Below are 26974 nucleotides of genomic sequence, written 5' to 3'. Positions count from 1 at the left end.
TAACAGTCTCCACCATGAGTATGGGACTGGAATGGAGTGGAACTTGGTATATATTATACATCCAGAGGCTGGCACATCCCAGTATCTTGCTTTCACAGTATATATGATCACTGTGGTTACTTTCTGTATGTTGATGCTGCTTTAGTTTTGGATCCCAGCTTTCATCCTTTCACATACTCCACCAGCTTCCAAAGAAGACAAATGGCCTTGAAGCATTAGGCTTGGAGCACTCAGGACAGTGTTGCTCTCTAATAAGACAATCTCTTTTTAGTCAGTAGACATCCAAAGCAAGCTCTGAAAATCTAATTGGTTGGCTACATTAACGTGAAAACGTTTACCCACAGCTACGGAATATGGGATAATCCACAGATCTGCAGGTGTCTGGCTAAGGTCCTGAATGTCTCCTTTTCTATGGCAATTCCTGGAGATCTTCCTGCAAGTGACAAGGGGTAGGGGCAGGCCACTGCAGCACAGCCTCCAAGCAGCTGTTGCATAGTTTCTCTCTCTGCCAGCATACACATTGTTCTCAGGGTTTCTTTCTGATCAAAAGCCTTTGTGCTTTTTTGTTTTTAAATTTAGAAAGCGTTGGATCCCTGGCTGGCTATTATAAAGATGTTACAAGCTAATGCTGAGGTGCAGCAACAACATCAAAAAGAAGGGAGAGAAGCATTGTATAGAAAGACCTGAAGAAATCCAGGTGGCGTATGTACAGCCGGTGAATTTCTTAACTCATTCCAACTCAGTGCAGATTGGCAGAGACTCTGACCAAGGGGAGGAGAGGTGCACAGGCAAAAACGGCCCGGGGGAGAGAGGGAGGGTTGGAGGGAAGAAGAGAGGGAAGGAGCAAGAGAGAAGGAGGGAGGCAGGGAGAGAGAGGGAGGGAGAGAGAGGGAGGACCTGCAGTCATCTAAAGGTTGACTGAGTCAAGTGTTTTGTTTATAAAATCATCCTTCCCTGGCTTTCCATTGTTTACTTGCAGATGACGTTAATTTTCAAAGATGTTATCCTTCTTTGTAAGGGTGATTCATGCCCCTTTGTTTGAGAATGGGATGCCACATGAAAGTAGAACAAAGGAGAAAATCGGAACTCATGTTTTATCTGAAGTCACTCCAGAGTCCTGTGTACATAATGCTCCCATTCTACTAGAACAAAATGTGTCGTTGCAAATGCCTTTGTTTCTTTTCACTTAATAGTTTAATATAATCATCACATGCTGTTGCAATTCTTTTGTAAGCATCACTCACAATTTTACCTGTGTTTTTCTGACTGATGTCAGTTTTTCCCATTCTTCTACACAGAAACATTTGCAGTGTTTTAGGATGCTCTTACTTTCCACACTGACTCTTTTACTCTTGACCACAGTCATGAACCATACACCATGAAGAAACTCACATTCCAGATGCATGTGGCCACCAATTCACTATAACAAGCCACTCTGCCTTTTTATTCACTTATTATCTGGCTATAGCCACACATATTTTCTAATTCTCAGTGTCAAGTGTGACTTCCATGGAAATAAATACCAAAGGATTAATCCTTCTATTTGCTGCCCTAGGTCAGACCATTCTCTTTGGACACAAGTTGAGAAGTTCTCACTGGTGAATTTCAGTGGAAAGGGGAAACCCACCCCCAACTCTGTGGGAATGGTAAGGGGCCTGGGCAGGAAACAGATAGGACCTGGGCGAAGTAAGCCCCTTGCATTATCAGCTGTAGAAGGTGTGACCCACAGCCATTCTCTTCCTGCATCCCAGAAGCACATACCTGGAAGTAAAGTCCCGAGAAAGAGCACTGGAGAGAAAAAAGCATCTAGTTCCTGTGGAGGTGACAGGATGACTGAGAAGACTCCAAAGGTCTATGCTGTGTGCTTCTCTAACTATTAAGAAGTGCCATTAGGAAGGAGGGACAGGTGCTGGGTGGCCAGAAAGTGACAGACACACACAGAAGCTACCATGATTCTGTGTTGGCTAAAGAAAATCCCAATCTGCTCTTTCGCCTTCCTCTGTTTTCTTGCAGTTATGCAGCCTGGCACACACTCTTATTTGTCTCTACCTGGAGAAGGCAAGCCACACATATTCAGAGAGTTTAGTGGACCGGATGGATGCATGACTTACACAGATTTACCATTTCTTAAGTCTCCTCCTATGAGGTGAGCAGGATTCTCTACATGTGCTGTCTGCCTCCCTGCCCTCTAGTCTCTGGCCCTGGCCCTGTGCCATGCTGGACTAGTGCGATGCAAAGAACACATATGATACCTGCTGTGTTTAAACTGATGGTTTAAGGAGAATCCTGGGAACATATTCTTCCTCGAATCCAGGAACAAATGTTACAGAGAGTACAGCTGCAGCCCCACACAAGAAATGCGAGTTTGCTGCTATAAGGCTACTGAGTTTTGCAATTCTTTTTGTTACTGAAGAAAATCTGACTAATATAGTGGATGGTGAAGACCCTGTAGGTGAACAAGGCTTTTCTCCCTTAGAAGCAAAGTCTGCAGAGACTGGCTGTAGTCACAGCTCTTACTGACTTTTGTGAATAGCTAGGCAGCAGTGAGGGAACCGTTACTATCTAAGAAGCAGTGGCTCTTCTAGGAATTAAATATCTGTTTCCCTACCTTAACTCCACCTCTATATCTAAATTCCAACTAACGGCACAAGAAGAAAAGATGAAAAGTAACTTATTAAAGACGTGAGAGCTGAGATGGGAAATCAGAGTTAGAGACTCCGCAGAAGTAAATGATAATACATGTTACTTAAAATCGGCCTCGACCCAGCCTGTTCACTGTATGCAAAATACCCCAACAGGTCACAGAAGAAGGTCACAAAAATCATCATCACTCAATACACAGTCTCTCTGTGTTCAAAAGATGTGCCGGGGAGAAGACAGATGCCTCACCCACAGTGGGCAACACAAGCGACAAGGGCAGAGGTCAAAAGTTATTTGTGTTTGTCAGTGTGCTTCGGGAGGCTGTGCACACTGGCCTGAAACAAAACTCTAAAGGTCAGTTTTGTCTGCTCTTCTGGCTCCCAGCTTGCACCTGCCTTTATGACCCTCTGTGTACAAAGAATGGGGCAAGAGGCCTTTGAAAAAACTAATACTAAACAGGCCATTTCCTGCAGTAAAATGAAGCCCAGGCCGAGGTTTTGTTAAATTCATACTGAATTTATAAATCTGGTTCGAAAACATAACCACTTTTTTTCTTCCCTCCAGAATTCCCCAGAAGTTTAATTTTTAGGAAACTTGTGTACAAGACACCCAAATTATTTGTAGTGACACTTTGGGTGGAATCAGTGGTCCAGATTGCATTTCTCTCTGCAGAAAATTTGAGTGATTTTTATCAGCAGAACTAAAGAACTGAAGAACTAAGACCAGCACAGAAGCCCCTTGCCTCAACTGAGGATTTCACCCTCTGTGTCTCTGGGCCACATCCTAGTCTTGGCACTAAGGGTCTGAAAACCACTGCAGGGGAGATGGAGCTGTGCCAGCATCTCAGCAGAGCTTGTCACCAGCTAAATGAGGATGGCAATCAAGACTCCATTGGACTATTGGGAGGATTTGGCAAGACGGCTCATAAAAATATGCAGTAGGATGTTTGACACAGTTGTCTCCAAGGCCGTGGTTGTTCCTTAGCTCTGCCTGAGGAAAATATTGCATGTTTTAGGTCACATGTAGGATGCGTGTATCAGAGGAACAGGAAGGTGACTGAAAGGAAACATGGGTATGTTGCATAGTATAAAGTCATTACACACTGGGCTAATTTTCCATCACTATAGCAAAATGTCTTGAATAAAATGAGGCTTACTCTGCTTTTGCGCAGTCTGGAGGTTCCACTCCAAACATCAAATCTCCCCCTTGCTCTGGGCCTGCAGTGAGGTGGCATGTGACAAAAAAGAAACCTCACTCACAGACAGGCAACAGAAGGAAAAGAGAGGGAGGTCCCAGGGTGGGTCCCACAATGCACTCTGAGGGTACACCCCCAACCATGTAGTAGCCTCTCACAAGGCCCGACCTCAGTACACCAGACTGGGTACAAGGCCCCACCTCAGTACCACAAGCAGAGTTTGGAGTCTTAAACCTATGAGCCTCTGAGGAACATTGACAGATCCAAATGACCGCACATGGATCTTCCTAAGGGCATGAGAAAATCCTGGTGTTGTGTGGAGTAACACTCAGATATCCGGTGCCATCATTTGTGTGTCACCAGGACTGGTACAAAGCAGTACCCCAGCAGGGACTCAGCAGCATCAGACGTGGGAGGGCGGGGGGGGGGGGGGGGGCGGGAATGGAGCACACAGGTGACACACCAACTTCAAATTCACATTCTGTGTCTGCATTCACATTTACCAACTGCTCTTCAATATGTCCACTCATGTGGCAAAAATAACAGAAAGGTGGCACAGTAAGTCTTTCTAGAACTTTCTGAGAACCTATTTAAAACTTACAGTGTTGGCAAAATTATTTACAACATGACAGGGTGTTTCTGGGCACACTTCAGTGTCACATCCTTTACTCAAGGATCTCAAACTAAACACTGGTTTGGAAAGGGCCATGGTTCCTTCTAAGGAAAGAGTTATGATCGTTGCTCTGAACCTGTCAGCTGGTTCTGGGTAGCCTGTGCTGGGTAAGAGGATGTGTTTGCTTTTAGAAAAAGGGGTGGGAGGAGGGGAGCTGCTTTTGGAAGTCTCATGAGTAACCACATGTCTTAGGGCCACAGCACCTCTTATAAAGAAAACATTTAATTGGGTTGACTTGCTTAAAGTTTCAGAGATTCAGTCTGTTATCATCATGACAGGAGCACATCGACATGCAGGCAGATGTGATGCTGGACCTGAGAGTGCTACATCTTTCAAGCAACAGGAAGTCAACTGAGACACTAGGCAGTATCCTGAGCACTGAAAACCTCAAAGCTCGCCCCACAGTGACACACTTCCTCCAATAAGGCCATATCCACTCCAACAAAGCCACACCTCCTAATAATGCTATTCCCTAAGAGCGTATGGCGGCCAATTACATTCAAACTACCATGCCACAGTTCCACCATCACATGAGAGCAGCAGCCAGAGAAAATGCCAAGTGATGGGGTAAGAAGAAAGGACAAGATCCACCTGGTTCTCTTCAGACCCTTTTGCAGGAGAAACAAAGCCCTTTCTAAGAAAGGATTCATTTTGATATTCTCAAGTCAAGAGTCTGATGTTTGGAAGACATGCTGAAATCCATTTCGTACTCTTTCTATGCACAGAAGAATTAATGAACTGCCCCTACACATTAAGGACACCAGGAAATGGAAGTGCTGTGTTTTCTATTGTGTTCACACTAGGTGGAGATTTCAGACCAGGCATTCCTAAGCTTATCTGGTATTTGAAAGTTGAATCGCAGCATTTAAACACACAGATATTTCACAGAGTGACACCTGCTTCTGTTGAAAATGAAATGGCAGAATGAGCTCCACCTCTTCGAGGCTGCCCGTTCTGTCAGGAGTAGGTATTACAGGTCTCTAATTCCTCAGCTCCACTTGATTGAAATACTTGGTCCATTCTGCAAATCTGAGTTGCAGGATCTCATGAAACACACGTGATAGGGAATGATCCGGAGAGACAGGGAGGGGCTTGACATGGGGTGCTGAGTGGAGGTTCCCTAGGCAGTTTCCAATGCTTGGTAGTGGAGCTAAAGTTGAAGTGAACACACAGACGAGTCCTGTAAGAAAGTGATAGCTATGTCTCACGTCTAAGCCACACACAGAAATGTCCTAACCTGAGCTTGGGAGGGCTTATTAGTGGTGAACTCTCACTTGCTACAGATCTATGTAGATTTCTTCATGGCTCAGTTGTTAGGTTGTTTTTCCTAGGGTTTTCCCCATCTCGTATAGATCATAAAATTTGTTGACCTAAATTTTTCGTAGTTCTGTTTTCTACTCTTTTTTTTTTAATTTACTGAAATTAATAAAATGTGCAGACTCCAGTGTCTGGCTTTACATATCTGCACCTGCTTCATCTCTTCTTCTTCTTGTGGTCAATTTAATTTCAAGTCTTTCCAATTTCATTATCATTTTGAATAACTCTCAGTTTGATTGACTTTTCTTTCCCATTTTTCTCTTCATTTTATTTAATCTATTTACTCTTTATTATCTGCCTTTTCCTAGCTTTGAGTCTAACTGTTTGTTTGTTTTTTTCTGGATTTTTAAAGTGTAAAGCTATCTTATTGATTTGAGCCATTCTTTACTTTTAGTGTATCTTTCTGTAGCTGTTTCCAAATAAGAACCATTTGTTATACAGCCCTTACACTTGGCATGTTTTATAATGTCTTCATTTCTCCTTATATATCTTTACATTTCCCTGGATTTTTATTCTCTGACCCATTGTTGTTTAACTACATCATTTAATTTTAGACATTTGTGAAATGTTCAGTTTTCTTCATGCTCTAATTTTCTAATTTTATTCAACTGGCAGTAGAAGAAAAATGGTATGCTTTCAATATTTTCAAGTTTATTAAGATCTATTTTATAGCCTAACACAGAGTCTATTACAAAGAAAACTATATTTGCATTGGGTTTTATGTTCTGCTACTGCTTGGTGCAGTTTGGGGTATAAGTCAATTTGTCTGTATTGTTCAAAACTTCTGTTCACTGTTGAAAGTAAGAGACTGACAGACTGACACATGTTATATTCTAGATTGTTTGTGTCATTAAAACTGTTTCATACAGTTTGGAGCTCTAGATTTTGACAAATACATGTTCATAAATGTTATTCCTTTTTGAAATAGTAACACTTTTATCATTACACAATGCCTTTTTTTAATCTCATACAACAGATTTTGCCAGTACACTTTGTCAAATAATAGTATAGCCACCCTACACTCTTTTAGTGATTACATAGCAGTCTTTCCCCATCCTTTCACTTTCAACCATAGTTGCTGCTAAAATGGATATCTAATAGGTAGCATATAACTTGATCTCCTGTTTACTTTTTTTAAACCCAGTCTTTATCTTTTGATTGGAAGTTTAACACATGTATGTTTGTCCTAGTCCATTTTTTTCTTGCTGTAATAGTAGAAAATATCAAAGACTGGGTATTTACTTTATACAGTTCAGGAGACTTGAAGTTCAAGGTTGGGGGAGATGGCCATACTTAATGAAGGTCTGCTTGTTCATTATTTCATGGCAGAAAATGAAAGGGCAAGAGACTATGTGCAAATGAGAGAGCAAGACAGGTAAGATGCGATCCTCAACCTCTTTTACAGACAGCATCAATCCACTCATAAGGATCATAAACAACTCCCCTAAGGCTCCAACTTATAATGCACTTGCACTGGGGAGTGATTTTTCAGATCATATGCTTTGGAAGACACACTCAAGCTACATGTCATGTATGGTACTTACTGATTAAGAAGAGATATTTTTGGCATCAAATGGACATCCCCTCCATGTCTTTGTTCCAGTCCATATCAACAGAGGAGATAGAAGAGACAGCATCCATCTTTCTTTGCAAAGTCGCCAGCCTAGAAGTGGTACCATAATTTGCATGTCCATCCTCCAGGCTACAGCAAATCCCTATGCTCATCTGTTGTCTGATTATTTTTGGATATGTGTAAAGAAATGTCCACTTATCCTAGACAGGAAGGGCACCAACAAACTGAAGAATTCTTTCCAAATACAGCTTGGTGAACCAGTGAGTTTATTAGGCTTTCTTACAGAGGCATGGGTGACTTAAACGCAACAATTCCACCAGGAAGTCCAACCCTCAGCCTGGCTTAGTGATGGTCATCACTGGAGAGTATCTAGCCTACTCAACTTTTATCTCCTATCTACTGTGTCACCCTTCAAGACCACCTGCAACTAAGACAGGAGGAAGTTGTGACTGAAATCTCAGGTGAGGGTCTGTAGGCATCTTCCTCTTTCTGGGTCCTCCCAGTGTCCAGCCATTTACCAGAAGAACTTACAGATCTCAAGGAAATGTACATACTTATTGATTTATTATATAATAAAGTAAGGTTACAATAAAGAATACAGAAGAATAGCCAGATAAAAAGGTAGATGGGTGAGGTGGAAAAAGACCCAAGCACAGAAACTTCTGTCTCTGTGGAGCTGGGTGTGTCATGGGTATAGTCTTCTAGAAATTTTTATGGAGACTCCAGTATAAAGGCATGATTGATTATTAACTCTCTCTCTCTCTCTCTCTCTCTCTCTCTCTCTCTCTCTCTCTCTCTCTCTCTCTCCAGCTCCTCTCTCCTTCATGGAGAGTAGGGGATGGAAAAGAATCTTCTAAGATTCTAATTATAGCTTGGTCTTTCTGGTGAACTATCTCTACCCAGGAGTCCACCGAGGCTTTCATTACAACAAAAGGCTCCTATCAACTAGGAAATTCCAAGGGACTTTGGAGCTCATGTGTTAGGCACTGGGGTGAGTAACCTCAGCACCCTAGAGCCTGAGGCTGAAGGATCCTAAGTTTAGGTAACTCTGTGTCAGAGGAGGGGGGAAGAGGGAGGAAAGGCAGGAAGCAATGAAAGACGGAAGACAGACAAAGGAAACAAGATAGGGCAGAAATTGGAAACAAAAGATACTGTTAGCAACCCTGTTGCTTAGGAAATTGCTGGAGTCTTTAGTAGCTCGGTATCGTAGTTTCACACTGATTATCACACATCATATATTGTTAAACTTTTCCAGGTTTCAGTGGCTGAGTGAGGTGAGAAAATGTGTGTTTAGTATACTAAGAATTCTCCCTAACTGAAGCTATTGGGTTACCAACTGAAATGTGTATATTTCATAATGAAGGCCTCTTTCCTCCATTGCTGCCTCCACTATCCCCAAGGCTATAGATAGCACACAACCAGTGCTGAGGCTGCAGGGTCTACTGAGAAGAGACCACAGCCCTGAGCCTTGCTGGGTGCCTGTGCCCCAAACACTGCTAGAATGTGGTCACTAATATCGCTTACTGCAACAAAGGAACACAGTTTATGTTGCCCTTCCAATTAATGACTCTGAGACTTAAAGTGTGCTCCTTACACCTGGAGCATCATGGGATTTTTTTTTTTGGGAAATGCAGAATTTTAACCTCATTTCAGACCTACTGAGCTGTCATCTCCATTTTCACAATATCTGCTTGCTTAAATGTGATAAACATTGATTTTAGTGTTTACTGAAGTAACTGAGGTGCTCTTAGCCAGAGAGTAGGCTGCAGACATGAGTTTCCAAAAGCTAACTTTCCCATTTGGTAATGAGTTTCTAGATGGGATCACTCAAGTTTACAAACCAACCCAGGCAAAGATTAAAACTCCTGACTACTACTTACACTTGGGCTGAGAGTGGTGAACATGCGTGAGGCTCCAGGTTCCATCTCCAGCATCATAGACAAGCATAGGACAACAAAATTACCTGTGTTTGCCTGGATATGGTAGGGTTGCTGCTGATTCATTGGAAAGAAGTAATCAAAAACAACTTCCTCTGGTTTAATCATTGGTGACAGAATAGGTGGATGTCTCAGTTGAGAAATGTTCAAGGCCCTAGGTCAAATTTCAAAACTCTGTTGGGGAATTTTTCTGATAGCCTGGCTAAGAAATACAGCATAAGAGAAAAGAAATGAATGGGAGGCCCAACTCTAAAATCTGTATCTGTCTCACCAGGCCTGTGATTCCAGGCTAAGATCTACCTCCTATTGAATGGAGATTTAACATACTAACTTGAGATTGTGACAGCTCTCCTACTCCTTGACAGTGCTGTGAACTGTTAAATGTTGTTACATAAGTTGGCTTCTAAGTTTTTCAATGCAGTTGCAAAGTACTTATTTCTCATAGTCACCAAACCTGCTAGGAGGAGACCTGCAGACTGGAACCTCAGATGTGGGCTTACGACACGATGACAATTAGAAATTTCTGTCCCTTGACGATTTGAGTCATTAGGTACATGTTTCTGATACTTAATACTCCCCAAAGTCCAAAGTAAACTTGTTATTCTAATATAGCCATGGACAGGAAGGTTGAATATTGAACAATATTGTGAAATGATTGTATTTTCTAATTATCATTTTGAACTTTTCTTTTTCCACCTGACTTAGAAGCAGAGAGTCACTTCATGTGTCAAAACTCTTGCTGAAACAACAACAACAAAATCTAAAATGTAGCCTCAGAGACTGACAAATTGTGGACATGTGAGGTGATCCATCTAGTCTTGATAAGAATAGTCTTGGAGAGGTTTGTTTGGATCCAGGGTTTCAAAGTCCTAGAGGACTGCCCTTATCTCTACTTCCTCTGGGAGTAAACTTTTAATAGGAAATGCTTCTCAAGTTACTATCAAGTTTATCTGTCAAAGCAGTCATGGAGGGAACAGATGTTAAGAACCCCAGCAACAAGGCATCACTCTTTCCCAAAGGTATCCACACACCTTCCCAAGATGGTCAGAGTTCCAACCGAGTACCCTTATCAAGACCCCAATAAGCAATGAAATTCAGAAATGTAGAATTCTTGCCAGAAGCCCAAGTACAGTCCCAAGCAGAAATTCCAGTTGCCTTCAGCTCATTTACTCTATTTTGCAAGGCCTCTTCAAATCCCATTAATTCACCTGTGGATTTGATATAACCTTGGGAGGTATATATAAATGGCAGTCACAAGTTGACAGGATTCTGGGACAAAGGCTATAAAACAGAATGAATAAGAGAAAATGAAGAGCTGGTAAGATAAGTTAGTTGAACTTTTAATCATTTCTCATTTTTAATAGTTGGCTATACAGGGACATTAGACCTTAATGAGCCTCATTTAAAAATACCAAGCATTTATCTTAAGGAGATTATTCTTCATTTAGTGGATGTATTTGTAGCAAATATTCTTCTATGAAATAATTAATTTACTGTTTTATTTTCTAGGTCTGCGAGCAGAAAGCGTTGGGGCTGTGGTTTTCCCACTTTGTGTAGCTCAACCCCAAGTTGACGTACTTTGCCTTCCATTTCCCATTGTCATTGGACTCCATCTGTCCCAGATGTCTTTTCTAAGAGGTGACCGTTAAAAGACTAAGATCAGACCCAATAGCTGGTCACTATTTTAATAAAGATTTCCCTGCTCATAGAAATATTCATGGACGCTTCTGTAACACTGAAAAGAGAGATTTACATTTTTAAATGTCTCGTTTTGAATTGGGTTATTAGAAGAAATAATACATTGACCGATTTTCAATTTGCCGTTGGTTATTTGATTACTAATTTGATTGTAGAATTGTTCTTATAGGATAGTTGTTGTTAAGGCTAAACTAGATTTCAATAGAGTTTTACGTTGCAGCTTTCAAATTGACTCATAGACAAAATATACAGAAAATGGGGTTGTAGTCAGGTCTGGGAGCAATACTTTAAATCCCTTGATTCTGTTTTTAACTTAACAGTAGACATAGAATGAGATGGTTTTTCATTCCATCAACCGAACAATGCACAAGTTAATGATACAAGAAAAAGTACTACTGAAAAAGGAATTAGCAAATACTTGCCTTTATATTTTTCTTCCTAGAAAATTCACATCTATTGAAATGCTAAGTGAGTCCATGAAGAAATAAAAAGTTAGAGCATTTTACGATAGAACTAAGAAATAGATTGATTCTTTAAATAGCCATCCCATCATATTTTGTGGCAAGCAAACATTTAAATGAATGTCATATAAATAAAGTAGATGTACTTGTGACTCTGACACCCAGAGTAATATTTCAATTACAGCTAAAAATAGCTTGCAGAATAAACTATCTTAAAGAGGAAAGAAGAACTTGCTTACTACAAGAACTATAGGTGGACTTTGGAAATAAGAGTTTATTTTCCTCAAGATGAATACAGGGTGTGCTGATTCTCCTTTAAAGGGGGTGGAAAAATGAATGGGGCCAACAAGTGACCAGAGCTTTTACTTTTGAAACTTCCGGGCAGTGCCTTCTTTTGAAGGAGAGTGTAGCAAGTTTTCATATGGCTTTGTACAGAAGGCCCTGTATCGTTGGTTTAATTAACCTATATGGTTAATTCAATCTGATAAATTGCCTCCATCAGATTGGACTGTAAGCATGTCTGCAGAGAAGACATGATTGATGATGGAAGTGGAAGGATCCAGCCCACTCTGGGCGGTAACATGCCCAGGTGTGTGGTTCTAGATTATATGAAAGAAAACTAGCAGAGAGCAAGAAAGGAAGCTAGCAAGCAGTGTTTCCTCTGCTCCAGGTTCCTGTCTTGGGTTCTTGCTTTGGCTTCTCCTGATGATAGACTGTAACCTGGAAGTGTAAGCCAAATAAACCTTTCCTCACCATGTCCTTTTGATGGGGATGCTTTATCACAGTAACAGAAAAACAAACCAGAACAGCCCCCAGTGCCACAAGCCAGCAGGACTGCCTGCTTCTTTTCTCTGAGTTCTAATGTCACTTCAGATTCCAAGATTAAACGTCTGTCTTTCAAAAGGACTTCTTCTCTGAGGACCCAGGATAGAAATGATCTGATTTGGAACACTCCCTCTTCCTTTCAGTCTGCAATCCAGCCACTTTTCCAGCTACACACAAAGTCAGAAACATCAATAAATGAGAGAAAACTTCCCCATTTATGGGGTATCCTGGAATGGGTAAGGGCTGTTCATACGCCTTCAACCTATGGTAGACACCTGAAGCAAGCAAGGACAGTCCAAAATAGTCCTAAGCCTACTGTGGCTTATAGTCACTGTCTCTGCCAGAAGTGACATAGACTCTTCTGGAAGCTGAGCCATTTGTCCCTTTAGACCTTTGGATGGAAAGCTCTGCCAGAAAATCCCCTAGAATTACTTAAGGGAAATTCTAGGGGTGAAATTCATCCAACAAATTCTCAATAAGCTAGTCACAGAATGAATGAAGCTTCCCAGGCACACAGCTGCCCCCTCTGCACAGGGAAAGAAGGTTTCCTTGTGTGTGTGTCGCTCCTTGGGAAGCCTAGCTCCCAGCAACTGGACAGCCTGTGGCCAGCTCAAGCCAAGACACTGGGCACAACCTGGACCCCACCCTTAAACACAGACTTCCCGTTCAGTAGCAGCTTCTGGCACCGGAGTCTTCATTTCTCCAAACTGCCACCACTATTTGGATAAAATAACATTTGAATCCTCTGTGGGAGGCTATTTTCAGACACAGAATAGTGAAAACACTCCCCTCCCCTGTACATTTTCCAGAGTCATTTCTAAGACAGTAAAAAAAGAATTATTTTTTCATGAACCCCCACCTCCAGAAATTATCTCTTCCTATAAAATTTCTTGGACTTTATTTGGGGATTAAGTAAGTTTCTTAAGATACCCCTTTTTAAGAGGGACATTTCTTAATAATGATATTCTCAAGCTATTTTTAAACTCTATATCAGCAGTGGAAAAATTATGATGCTTATGCAAAATCCCATGTCCTAAATATTTTTATAAATAAAGTTTTATTGGGACAGTGGCAGGTTATGCCGTTGCTTTTCTGCCACAGAGGCAGAGCTAAGTAGTAAGACAGAGACTCCAGGGCTCCCATGCCTACAGTATTTACTAAGTGGCTCTTTGCAGAACACATTTGCTGACCCTGGTCCTACAGCTTGAAAGGTGGTTCCTATCCTTGCCCTCCTTTCTCATGCCAAGTTCAACACGTGGTTCCTGTATTTTCAGCAGCTGCTTTTCTATTCATCCTCCAGCTTTGGGCCATAAGATTCTAAATACGGAGGCTCCAAAATGATGTCCCTAACATTATACCCCACCCTTCAGACTTAACTTCTCGATGAATCTGTCCTAAAGGAAGAAACAGGGTGTAAAACTTTCATTCCAAGGCTACATTCATTCTCTTGAAAAAAAAAATGAAAATGAATTTTGTGTGTAACCATGTGTTGAAACGTTTCATTATTTATCTCTCATCTATTTATTTCCCACCTATGGGTTAGAAGCCTTGTTGGATACACTATGGTCTCAATATAATTCACCATGGAGTGACACATCTGGACTCAGAAGTTGGCATGAGGAAGTCCTGTCTATAGGTAATGAATAGAGAATCAGAGAGGTTAAGGAATTTGCTTACATTTACTAAGCTCTTAAGTTGCTGAGTCAGAATTTAAGCCAGGTTAGCCTCTTTCTCAATTGGCTACAATACTTTGATTTGCATTGCATCTCCAGGGAGTAATAATAATGTCTGTCTGCCAGATGAGTAAATATTGTAAAAAATAATTTACACCTTTCTTAGTTTCTCACTTAGGCCATGTTAAGTATAAATTGAGCTCTTCATGAGACCTCAACATCATAACTGACAATACAAGCTTTATAGTGGTGCAGAAGAATTTGAATCTATAGCTATAAAGACATAGGCAGTGACTTAACCTGTCTGAGCCTTACCTGTTTCTTTTACACAGTGGGGTCAACAACACACTCACTCATAGGAAACATCCACTAGATGGTTATTATAGACTATTAAATTATCAAGGATAATCTTTAACTTGACTGATTATAGACTATTAAATTATCAAGGATAATCTTTAACTTGACTGCCTGGAGAACACTGAGATCAGCTGTTAGAGGCATTGCCAAGAAATCAAACAAGTTGAGTGATGCACTAATATCTGCACCCAGTGGCTGATCTGAACTGCACTTCTTGTGGAAGGTCAGTGCCTATGATCTCTATGTCTCCTGCTGGAGCTGGTTGTCTTAGTTAGGTTTCTAATGTGATAACACACCACAACCAAGGGCAACTTGGGGAAGAAAGGATAAAATTTCATTTTATAGCCTGTAATACGTTATCCAGAGAAGTCATAGCAAGAATCTAAGGCAGGATCCTAGAGGCAGGAAATGAAGCAGAAACCAAGGAGTGCTGCTTATTGGTTTGCTCCTCATGGCTTGCTTGCTCATCCTCCTATCGTATAGAACTCAGGACCACCAGCTCAGGGGCAGCATTGCACTTAGTAGTCTGGGTCCTGCCACATCAATCATCAATCAAGTAAATGCACCATAGGCTCATTGGCAGGCTAATCTTGCAGGGGTATTTTCTCAGTTTAGGTTCCCTCTTCCCGAATGACTCCAGCGTTTGTCAAGTTGACATAATACCATCCAGCACTCAGGTACAGAGTATTATTTCAAGAGGCTTTATTGTTGCTGTCAGTCGAGATGTAGAGCCTTGCCTATAGCTCTGCCTCACATGTGGACATGTGAGAGAAAAGAAACAGCCCCAGCATCCAACCTCTCAGCTTGCCAATGGACCACCTGGAAATGAGAAGATCACTGTAATTTTAGTCACACCCTAGTGCATTAGAAAAATGTGGAATCCACCTCTCACCTTGCTGACATGGGATCCAGTGGCCTCAGAATCAGGTGGACAAACCCAGGACCACTTTGGGAGGGATGGTTCTGAATGGCAGAGATTCTGAACTGACTGGAGATCTTCAGAGAGAAACTATACAGGATTCAGACATGAGCTGCTCTGGTATCCCAACCTCTTCTCAGGGAAAGGGACTGGATGTTTTCTCAAAAGAAGAGTGGCTGGTAAGTGTCTAAAGATGCAAGTTCTACCTTGCACCAAGAAAGCATCATAGGGAAGCTCTTGCTGGAGGGTAGACCTTAGGAAGTTTGCAACAGCACTGTCCATATGGAGAGGCTCAGAGACAATGACAGCAGATGCTATGATCTAAGGAAGTCTCTCTTCTGACATCCTCTAGATGGAAGACTTTGGAAAAATCACTCTGTGAATTTCAGTGAAACATAGACTAACCTTTAAAATGTATGTTCATCTTGGTCCTGGCAGCGTTTTTCAAGGCTGTGGTCTCTAACTGGAGCATGGACATGGTTTACCTACATTCAGCTGAAGTACAGATTTGGTTTTCATAGCCATGAATCATACAGTTTGGTTTTTCTAACAAGCTTCTCTAGTGACTCAATGGCCCTAGCCCAGGACACAGGTGTGATGTGGCATGGCAATACCATATAGGGCCTGTAAAGGAGGTTGGGTTAACAAGCAATCCCCCTCACTCCCTACAAAGAAGCTAGGGGCTCTGCCCAGTCCTTTGCCCTGGACATCACCATAATTCAGCATTCTTCCAAGTATTATCACTACCTAATGGAAATTATTCTTTGAGTTAGAATTATGCTGGGTTCTAAATTAGAACCGCGATTTAAAAAGGAAAATGAAAAGCCCTCTAATAGATTTTTTCCTTTCCTTTCCCATAAAATTCCTAGTGTTCTGTCTTGCTTTATTCCTAAAAGAGTATTTCTTGTTTGCATATTTACTTCTGTGGGTAAGGAAAGCATCTTAGGTTATCTGTCCAGAGGGAAATAGGACAAGAAGCAAAAAGGCATTCAAATGGTAAATAAACTATTTAGGATTTGATGTGTATTCATGAGTCACTGGGTAGGAAGAGGAACTGAGCTGCCTGGGTTGGTAAACCACAAGCCTGTGAATCAACAGCACTCAGTTTGCTGTTCTAATAATGGCAAACACCAAGGTGTACCAGAGTGGGTGTGAGGGGTTTCCTCCTGTAACTGCTTCTATGATGTTTGGACATAGGGCTAAGTTCACCTAGAGGAGACAGGAAGATTTTCTGCTTCTCTGAGAAGGTGAGGAAGTGGGGTTCCATCTGCCACTCAGGAGAGAGAAGTGGGAAGAGATAGGATCCAACTCCATGTGGGTGAGCACATTCCATTCTGCTGGATGGCCAAGAACGCATGCCCCTCATGCTGGTGAATGTGTCCTTGTGTTTCATGTCCTCCTCACAACAGGCCGAGGGACCAGCAGCACTCACTGTAAGTGAGGAGGAAGCCAGACTTGAAATGAATGAATCACCATGGGATGAATCTGAGCTTTGAATTCTTGCTTCCAAGAGGCCAGAAGCTTTGCTGATGTTTATCAAAGAATAGTTTCTGAGATAAAAGAGTCTCATCTTCCATGCCTTCATGTATCAGATGAGAAACCTAGGCTCAGAGGGCTAAGGATTCTTCAGTGAACACAACACACCAAAGGTCAACACAGCAGGATAAACATTTTTTAATGTTCTTTTTTATCTTGCTTTCTTGCAATGCTGGGCATCAAGCCTAGGGCCTCATACAAGCTAGACAATTGCTCTACCACTCAAAGCCCTTGAGAAACGCTGTTTTTATTTATAGATTCATGTTCTTTTGTTCAGTGGTGCTGTCCCCCAATTACCATTGTTTATGAGGCCAGTGTATACTTTTGTCATCCCCACCAACATGTGCAAGTACTTGTGAATGCCAGCCTCATGAAAGCATGTCTGAGGTAGTATATAGCATGCATGTGTGTGCAAGAGTTTTATTGCCTGTGAGTGTGCATGTGCTTGAGTTTGTGAATGCACAAGAATGTATGCAGATTTGAGATAGAGGAAGAGAAGAAACAATATCTATTAAGCCCCAAGCATGTGTGTGTCTCTGTCCCAAGACATTCACCTCAGTTACTGCACTAGGCGGTATATGGGATACTATTAATTATCAACTTGATTGAATGCAGAATCACCTGTGAGACAGGCCTCTGGTCATGCCTGTCTAAGATCATCTAGATTGAGTTGAGGTGGGAAGAACCATCCACTGTGGGTGGCACCATTACCTCTCCAGAATCCTGGATTATATAGAAGGTGAAGGGAACTGAGCGTTCAGGTCAGTGCAGTGTGTCTTGGGATGTCTGCCCTGCTTGAAAACTAGAGAGCCATTCAGACCCCATCTTCTGTAAACAGATGCTGTTGGATGCCCTTCTCTTGGTTACTATCAGCTAAATCGACTTTGTATCATTCAATGTAAGAGAACAGAATAGTGCTTCCCAACATTGTGCTCTTAGCATCCCATTATTCTTAAAAATTATTGATTTAGAGAACTTTGGTCTCTAAGTGTTAATATCTATCAAGATATAGAATATTAGAAACTACAGCTGGGACACTTAAATATTTATCAATCCATTCAAAATAATAAACACACACTCTCTGTTACAGAAACAGAAATGATAGTTTTAGAAAACAGTGCGTTCTAGAACAGAAGAGCTGAAAGAAAGGGGAACACTTATTCTCATTTCAGACTGCACAGAAGACAAATGGCTTCTCTTGCTTCCCTTGTCCAATCTGTCCTAACAGTGAGTGTTCCCAAGGTTTTGGAAATTTCACTCCTCTTGTAAGAGAAACAGTGGGAAAAGCATGGATGTCCCTGGAATACCATATTACTGAATGGGTTTGAACACATTGACTTCTTAGAACTATCTCTAGGCACCAAGGGCTCTCTAGACCATGTATTTAGAACTCTGCATACATTTGGTTACAGTGAACTTAACTATCTCTACTTTTTAGAACTGATTTATAGCCCATCTCAGCTTTGGTTCTGTGGTGCTGTTGAGATGGAGAATGGCCACCCTCTATTGTGTACAGCAGATGAGATCTCCATAGCACAGCCCTTGAGGACTTGGAGTCCTCCCTGTCTTGCCCTCCTAGGGCCCCTGACTTTAAGCATCACTGAACTGTGTCCAGCTCTGCCTTTAGTTCAGGAGGCCTTCATTAGAACAAATGCTCCATACCAGGCACAAGCCAGAGTCAGCTGACAAAATCTCTCTGTCTCTTTCCTCCAGGCAACACTGCAGGGTTCCCACTCCTCTGCAGTTCCCTCCGATTTCTACCTGGGTTCCTGGGTGGTGTTTGGTGTGCCCCTGTGGGTTATGGTTCCTTCAGGAGGACAGGAAAATTCCCTTCTGTCTTGTAGAACTACTGTCAGCACTTCCTTGAACTTGCTGGATAAATAAAGTTTTAATGCGTGAATGCCACGCGCCACAGCCACCGTGATACTGAATTCATCCTCATGCTCCCTACTGTTCTCTGCACTGTTCCACGGATTACAAAGAGACACAGGTTCTTTGTGATAGCGAACATTGTTTGTGTGTGTGTGTGTGTGTGTGTGTGTGTGTGTGTGTGTGTGTGTGTGTGATGAATCAATGGCTTCTCTCTTTTACCCTGTGGAAGTCCCCATAGAGAAAGCTCTCTAGGTATCTGACCAGCTCTCTCTGGGTGCCCCAGATCCCAAGGCTGCTAACACTTCCAGCTTCTGGCAGAAGGTTGAGTACTAGCTGGACATCACTGGCTGGAAGACCAGGGCTTGAGGTGAAAAACTACAGAGTCTCAGGTGGGGACTTTCCCTCTTCTGTGTTCTTGGGTTGGGAGCATTCTAGAAGGATGATGGTGCAGAGTGGTGATCATTATGAATCACGAGGACCCCCCTATTTCAATCCTGCTCATCTCGCATATGGGTTGGGCACCTCTTCCTTTAGGAAGACACTCCAGATGTCCTCTTTGAAGTTCCACACTGGGCACAGGGCAGCTCACAGAGAGCACAAGAGTAATGGATAATAAACGAGAGACTCATTGGTATAACTGATTATGTAAGAGAATACTGGAAAACTGTCTTGGGTGAGAAACATTTCCAATATGGGTCTCTTTCCATCACTCAGAAATGAAAGAGATTTCAACTTACCTTTAGCCTTGGCAGCTGAATTGATTTCTATTATGTTTAATATGTTATGTGTGCTAGTGTTAGTGTGTGGGTATATGCACTGAGTATAGGCGTCCACAGAGGCCATAAGTATCAGATTCCCTGGAGTTACATACAGGTGGTTGTGAGCCACCTGGCATGGGTGATGAGAACTGAACTTCAAATCTGGGCTCTGTCAGATACAGGCTCTTTCCTGCCTAGCTGTCTGTCTAGCTCTGAGATAACTCACATTCTGTTGATCACACTTGGGCTCTCAGACTCACTCCAGGGGAAGGTCAGTGAAATCTGCATGCAAGCTCCTGAGGGAGCTGGAAGGCTTGGTGTTATCACCTGTACCACATCATCCACTGTCATGTGATGCTGATGTGCAGGAAGGAGTTAGCGGACTTTAGAACCAAATCTGCAGATCTCTAACTCATAGTTAAGAACTGATGTTAAGTTGAGTCAATGGAGTCTCCTGGGGATTTTTGGAACTGGAATTCACCTTTGCAAATATCAGTATATGAAATCTAAGTATAGATTCCTCTCTCTCTCTCTCTCTCTCTGAGACAAGGTCTCTTGTGGTGGTAATCTAATTGTACTGAAATGTGACTTTGATTGTATGTTAATAAATAAAGTTGCCCGGGGGTCAGAGCTATTAGAGCCATAGCAAGAGTGTGGCGGTGGTGGCACACGCCTTTAATCCCATAGAGATCTGTGTGTTCAGGGATATAGCCAGCATTGGAGACATATGCCTTTAAGACCTAGGGGGCTGTACATTCAGACAGTGATGAGGCAGTCACGTGTTTGGGTTTACAACCAATGAGAAGGCAGAACAAAATACTTTAAATAGACAAACAGACAGGAAATAGAACCCTCATTCGGGAAGCCGGGACATCGCAGGCGGAAGGATGAGATTTTAGTTCTGAGCTCTGACCTCTCGGCTTTCTCTTTTGCATTGTTTCTGTGTTTCTTATTTAATAAGACGGCTGGTTACATCTATAGTCTCTCTATGTATTCCTGTATGTCCTAAAACTGGCTATGTAGACCAGACTGGTTTTGAACTCACAGAGCTCCATCTGCCTCTGTTTCTCAAGTGCTAGGATTAAAGGTGTATGCCATCATGCCCTGACCTAGATTCAGGAATCAGTAGATTCCTGAAGTTAGTGTAAAGAAAACCATGGAAGAGTGCAACGTATCTCCGAGATAGTTTGGGTGTACTGCATTGTATGCAATGTATTATGAATTAATATCATGCTTGTTTTTGCCTTTCTAACATGGCCACTGGAATACTTGACCTGCTTCTGTGGCCTGCATTATACCTCTGTTGGACAATGCCATTCTAGACACTGTAAGCTAATTTGAGAAGTGGCTTTGTTGCCATCACCAGGGCACATCTAATTAAAAGACCTCTGTGGGTTGATGCAGGAGGTTTCTTCCTTGGATCTTGTGATGGCTATTTTGGTTGTCAGTGTGACTACATCTGGAATTAACTAAAACCCCCAAAATGGCTGGGCACACCTGTGAGGGATTTTTGCTTAATGAAATCAAATGAAGCGTGAAGATCCACTTCTAATTGGGTCTTTGAGGTAGGAAGACACAACTTTAATCCAGATATTTTGAGGTGGGAAGACCCACCTCTAATCTAGGCCACACCCTTCTGCTGGAAGTCTATTTAAGGCCTAAATGTCAGGTTCTGAACATTAATAGTTCAGCTTCACGTTTGCTTTTGAAATTGAAGCAACAAGAACAACCCAGCTACACAAATCTCAGATCAAACAAGCAGCCTCTAGCCATCATGTCTCCTCAGAGGAAGGAGGAAAGGGGGACTCTAAAGCTAGAAAGAAGGTCACAGAGTGCTGGAGGTGGGGTGTCTGACCCAGACACCACTGAGAGTTTAGCAAGAGCCAGGTCTCTGCCTTGCCTGAACCCACCACTGGGGACGTAGGTATGTGGCAGTGACCAGGAACATCACCTAGTCTGGTTGTTTCTTTGGCTTTTTAGAAAGTGAATAGACTGTATTCTTAGATTAGTTTCAGGTTTTCAGACACTTGGTCAAGAAATAACAAAAACTGGTGCAAATGTTCTCAGCCCCAATTTGACTCAGCATTTCCCTGGCCTTCAATAACTGTGTTAGTGTGGCATCGGCCACAAATGAGGAGCCAGTGTGGATGCACTCATCAGTGAAGGTCTGGTTCACATTAGGGCTTGTTCTTTGTGATGTGTACTCTATGGATTGTGATACACACACAGTCCCATGTACCCTGAACAGGTGTCCTGGGAGAATCTTCCCCACTCTATAACCCCACATCACCTCAGGACTTCTCTGTGTGCCCCACCCACCCCTGCCTAAGTCCACCATCTCCATAGCTTAATGCTGTGTGCAGTCGGAAATCATACATTATAAATAAAGCTTTGCCAATTTGACTTTGTTTCTCCAGCAAAACCCTTTCAAAGCTCTTTCTTGTCTTTCCATGGCCTGGTGGCTCATTCTTGTTTGTTTGTTTTTCCCATTACTGTGGAGTGACACTTCTTTGAGTGGTTGAAATAATGTCTCACTCTTGAAGGACATCTCGGTTGCTTCTTTGCTCTGGTAACCACAAATAAAGCTATTGTGAGCATCCACCTGAAGTCTTCTGTGTGGACCTCAGTTTCACCTCATTTTAGCAAATACCAAAAGGGCACCACGGGTAGGTGCTAGGGTAGAAATATGTTTACCTTTGTAAGAAGCCACCACATTCTCTTCCACAGCAGCTACATTGTTCAGCACAGTTCCATGGACAGGGAAAATGGACTCTTCTAGGAGGCACGATGGCACTGGCCCTGTGGATATCAGAAAACTGCAAACAGGATTCAGCTGTGGCTTCAGTGATGGTCACATGGCTGCTAGGGTGGAGAAGCCTTGCTGGGGAGTCTGACAGGAAGAGGAAGTCCTTCAAAGGCCAGGAGCAACTGGTTCTTATTCCACACACACACCCAATCTCTCCTCCCCTCCTGACAAAATCTAACAAGGAACAGCTGACCAAACCCATTATGGTTTGTAGGGACCCAGCACAGGTACCTGGGGCAGAGTGTAGAAAGGCTTGTCTGGACCTAAGACCATCCTCTTAAAAGGCCTCTCTTGCTTCCTGCTGGGAAAAATTTTAATATGGCAGCAGTGATACAAACAGCCCCACTGTGATCCTCTGCTTAACACAGTGTTTCCATGGAGCAGTTACCTCTCTGATCCCAGGCTGCCTCCCAACCAGACACTGAAAAGCAGCCATGAGCATGGGGGCCTTGCTCTCCTGTCCACTCCAGTCTTCCTGGAATTGTCCTGGAAGGATGCTGGCTGGCTGTTCGAAAGCAGCATCAGAGGGGCCTTGAGCAGCCAAGACACATCATTGTCCCGTCTAACTTATACTTCTGACATTCTGCATAAAGGAGAGGGCAGGAGAATTGAGGCGACCCTGTGGGATTTAGAGGAGCACCTATGGACTGGCATTCTGATGGTCTCTACAACAAAGATGAGATGGTGAGCAGACAGACAAGAAAAGCTACCAGCCAGCCAGGGTAGCGCTTGACAGAGAAGACCTGGAGACCCTTTTCAAAGCTACTCTCCTTTCCCATAATCTTCCTTTGAGTCATACCCAAATCAATGCATGGTCCTCTTTATTTAACCTTTAATCCAGCCTGTGAGGCAGTTCTCAGGCCTTGCTAATTGCCTGGAGTTCAGACAGACCAAAATGACCTGTGAGTGTCTGGGGGTAATTTGCTGGTCTCATCCGCCCCCTGGTGGCCAAATGAGGGTTCTTAGTAGAAATAAACAAGTAACTGTCTCACCCACCTTAGGAGACTTAAAAAAATGTAAGGGGTCAGGGAAATAAGTTGAGGCCAAAATATGACACAACTGACTTTAAAAAAAACACAACTAAAAACAACTAACCGCCACACCATTTTAGTGTGCAGATGTGTCCATGATAGGAATAGGCCAGAGGCCTTTCTTAAGGTTAGATCACCTACATATCTTGGGGGTTTTCCTTAATTCCTCAAAGCATCTGTTCCTACTCTGTTCTTGTTCCTCACTTTTGGTTATTGATGCAAGATAGAGGCCAGCACCAATCAGGTCTGTGCAGAGAGGTTAAACAAAGGATGGGCAATGAGCTTTGACTCCAGAAATCAGTGCCTTTCATGTTATCACCCCCACTTACTTCCTCCCCAGCATAATCTCATAGACTTCAGTTCAGTGCTCTGTGGTCCTTGCAGACTAATACAGGCATTTTCAGGACACTCTGATATAGCTGAGGTCCATGCAGACTAATACAGGTATTTTCAGGACACTCTGATATAGCTGAGGTCCATGCAGACTAATATAGGAATTCTCAGGACACTGATATAGTGGCTTCTGTCATCCTCCTATCAGTGAATTTCCACAAGTGATATTTTCCTTCGTGTTTTGTTTGTTTGTCTGTCTTATTTCAGTTTTTGGTGATGGAGATTGAACTCAGGGCCTCATGTGCCATGTTCAAGCATCATACAACAGAGCTAGATCACCAGCTTTCTTTTATTTCTTAAAATTCACTTTACTGCCGCATGTTGACCATGTATAAAGTTGCATGTATGTAATAAAGAGACCTCCCCAAGACTCCTCCTTGAATAACTTCATGTGCTGTAGAGTGATCAGACTAAGAGGTACCCTTTAGAAAGCTTTAAGAGTACCAGAGTCACTACTGTCCCTTAGACTCCTGGAATGAACTTAACTGGCCTAATTGACATGATTCACCCTTTGTCCAATACCTCTATATATCTACCTTCCCAAAGCCCTTGGCAACCAATTCTACTCTGTACTTTTACAGTTTGACTTCTGTAGATTTCCCATTAAGTCAGATCCATTCCTCATCTTTCTGTGCTTAATTTGTTTCACTTAACGCAATGTCCTTCAGGCCTGTTCACAACATCAATTGGTAACAGTTGCTTCAGTTTTAAAGAGTAAATATAATATTCCCTTGATTTCATATACCATGCTTATTCTTTCTGTATATTCACCCATGGGTGGAATGTGGGCTCTTTCCATGTATTAGGTATTATGGAAAATGCCGCAGTGATTATGAGGGTGTGGATATCTCTTGTAGACCCGGAAGGAACATTTTCTTCTCTCTGCTGACTCTGTTCTGGATGTCTTAGTCTCCCATTGTAACTGGGAGAACAGAACAGAAATCAGTGGACAGCCCTGGTTGAGCACCAATGTTCCTGAGATCCAGCATTTGAATGCAAGTCCCAGGCCCAGCTTTCACCAACTTTGGCAATAATATTATTAAAACCTCTGATCTGTATTCTCAGTTGTCCAGTGAGATTACTGTGTTACTCACAGACAACAAAGCTCCTGGGAGCAGAAGCCTGGTCTGTGTGGGGTCGCCTTCCTGTCCTCAATATTTAAGGACTGGAACAATATTGAGAAAAAGCAAAACCCATTTCTAGAACATTCTGTTAGTAGAGAATAAAAAAGTTGAGTGACGCTCACCTCCCATCTCTCACCTTCTGTGTTGACCCACAACTGACAAGGTCAGAAGCTGTGCCCAGTGCCAACAGCTTTAGGAGCCATTCCCACCAAGACCCAGCAAATACTCTTCCCGATGTCCCTTCCAGACCTGTGGCCAGATGCTGGCCTTCTTGCTGCAGTGAGTGTGATATACTTAGTTCAACTGGATGGCAGCTTCTTTCTGGGTGTCTGGGATCGCCACAAGAGACATTGCTAACACAGCAAACACTGGCAAGCAGCACTCACTTGTCCTTGTAGACCTTCCTTGCAGAATGGTGTCATTTATCCAACATCTGATAGACCTCCAAAGAAATGTTCCTGTGAAGCTCACTCAGCCCTGAGGCCCACAGCTCTATGACCTAAGGAAGATGTCCAACTTCTCTGAGCTTTAGTTTCTTTGCTGTGAGGTGGAGATCAGTAAGGCCTCACATTCTACCCACTCTATTGGGATTAAATAACAAGGTCACACTCTCAGGGCAGTTATTACCCTCAAATTGGCCTCTAAAGTGTGCCTGTCTGCAAAAGAGAAGCAGTCTCCCGGTCACCTCCTGAAGTTCTAATTGTTTCTGAGATTTTACTATCCTCCAGACCCAAATCTACTTTCTGGGGAACTTATAGGTAGCCTGGTGACAAGTAGACTGCTGGAATCTTCAGAGGGCCCAGGGCGGGCAACTGGTGAGATCTCACAGGGGTGTGAAAAAGAAGGAAAACACAGGAATCTAAAATGTCCCCAGGGAAGCAAGGACAGCAGGGTGAAAGTCTCTGACTTGGCCAGCAGAGTCCTTGGCAGCTGTCCCAGTCTGAAAGAAGAAGTGTGAGAAGCTGCCCCAAAGGGTGGACCGACCCACATGCAGGAGGATGAGGGCTATGACACAGCAGACTTTTCTCCTTCATAACAGGAGAGGCTGCCTTCTCCACCTCAGGCACTGTAACTTCAAATTCAGCTCCCCCCATTCCTGTTCCTAAAAGCAAAGTTTGTGGACAACAAACCAGGCCCCCAGCATTTCCGGTTTGAGTTTCTGAGGGCAAAGTTTAGCGTGACTTCTAGGAACCAACCTCTAAGTTTCAAGTTAAGAAATTCAGATAAGCCGGGCAGTGGTGGCATACGCCTTTAATTCCAGCACTCGGGAGGCAGAGGCAGGCAGATCTCTGTGAGTTCGAGGCCAGCCTGGTCTACAGAGTGAGTTCCAGGAAAGGCACCAAAACTACACAGAGAAACCCTGTCTCGAAAAACAAACAAACAAAAAATAACAAGAAGAAAGAAAGAAAGAGAGAGAGAGAGAGAGAGAGAGAGAGAGAGAGAGAGGGAGGGAGGGAGGGAGGAAGGAAGGAAGGAAGGAAGGAAGGAAGGAAGGAAGGAAGGAAGGAAGGAAGGAAGGAAGGAAGGAAGGAAGAAATAAATTCAGATAAAACTGGTAGTGTGCTTGAGGATGTTGCCCAAGGTACAACAATGAATTCACTTCCCATCACTATACTGAAGCACCTGAGACAATTAACTCAAGAAGACCAAAGGTTTACTTCAGCTTATAGCCCTGGAAGTTCTAGTCAAAGACAGGGATGGGGAGGACCTGTGCTTTGGACTTCTGAGGGACTGTAACATCATGGTGTGGTCCCTGGCTGAATAAATCACTGATGTCATTAACCAAGAAAGCCCTTCAAGGGCCGTTCCCAGAGATTTAAAGACTTCCTATTAGGCCCCACCCAAAGGTCCCATTACTTCTCAGGTAAGTTCTTCCTTCATACCTTTGGTAAATAGATAGCACTCAAATCAGAGCAAATAGTCCCATCAAGACCAGCATAACCCTGATGATGTGTTGGAGACCACCCCAGGAATATCCTTTGCCACACAAGCTGGTCTGAAACCTCTAAGCACAAGAAAACCAGGCGTCACCAGAGGCTGTTAAAATTATTTTATTATTTTATATGTGGGGATGCATTATCTGGATTGATGTCTATGCACCAAGTGTGTCCCTGGTACCTTTGGAAGTCAGAAGAGGGAGTTGGATCTCCTGAAACTGGAGTTACAGATGGTTGTGAACCATCATG

The 26974-nt window shown here is 42.8% G+C and overlaps 1 long non-coding RNA gene across 1 annotated transcript in view; it reads right to left on the bottom strand.

Annotated features, from left to right (window-relative positions):
- Positions 1-9396, bottom strand: part of LOC143272771 (uncharacterized) — a 64395-nt gene extending 54999 nt beyond the window's left edge. The window contains exons 1-2 of the long non-coding RNA XR_013050359.1: positions 9279-9396; positions 7370-7488 (exon numbers count right to left, since the gene is read on the bottom strand). This is a non-coding gene — a long non-coding RNA (uncharacterized LOC143272771). The remainder of the gene's footprint in view (positions 1-7369; positions 7489-9278) is intronic.
- Positions 9397-26974: the final 17578 nt, after the last annotated feature.

The sequence above is a fragment of the Peromyscus maniculatus genome, chromosome 4 (assembly GCF_049852395.1).
Source record: "Peromyscus maniculatus bairdii isolate BWxNUB_F1_BW_parent chromosome 4, HU_Pman_BW_mat_3.1, whole genome shotgun sequence".
NCBI classification, from domain to species: domain Eukaryota; kingdom Metazoa; phylum Chordata; class Mammalia; order Rodentia; family Cricetidae; genus Peromyscus; species Peromyscus maniculatus.
The sequence above is the reverse complement of the archived record's forward strand: the minus strand, read 5'-3'. Positions and strand labels throughout refer to the sequence as shown.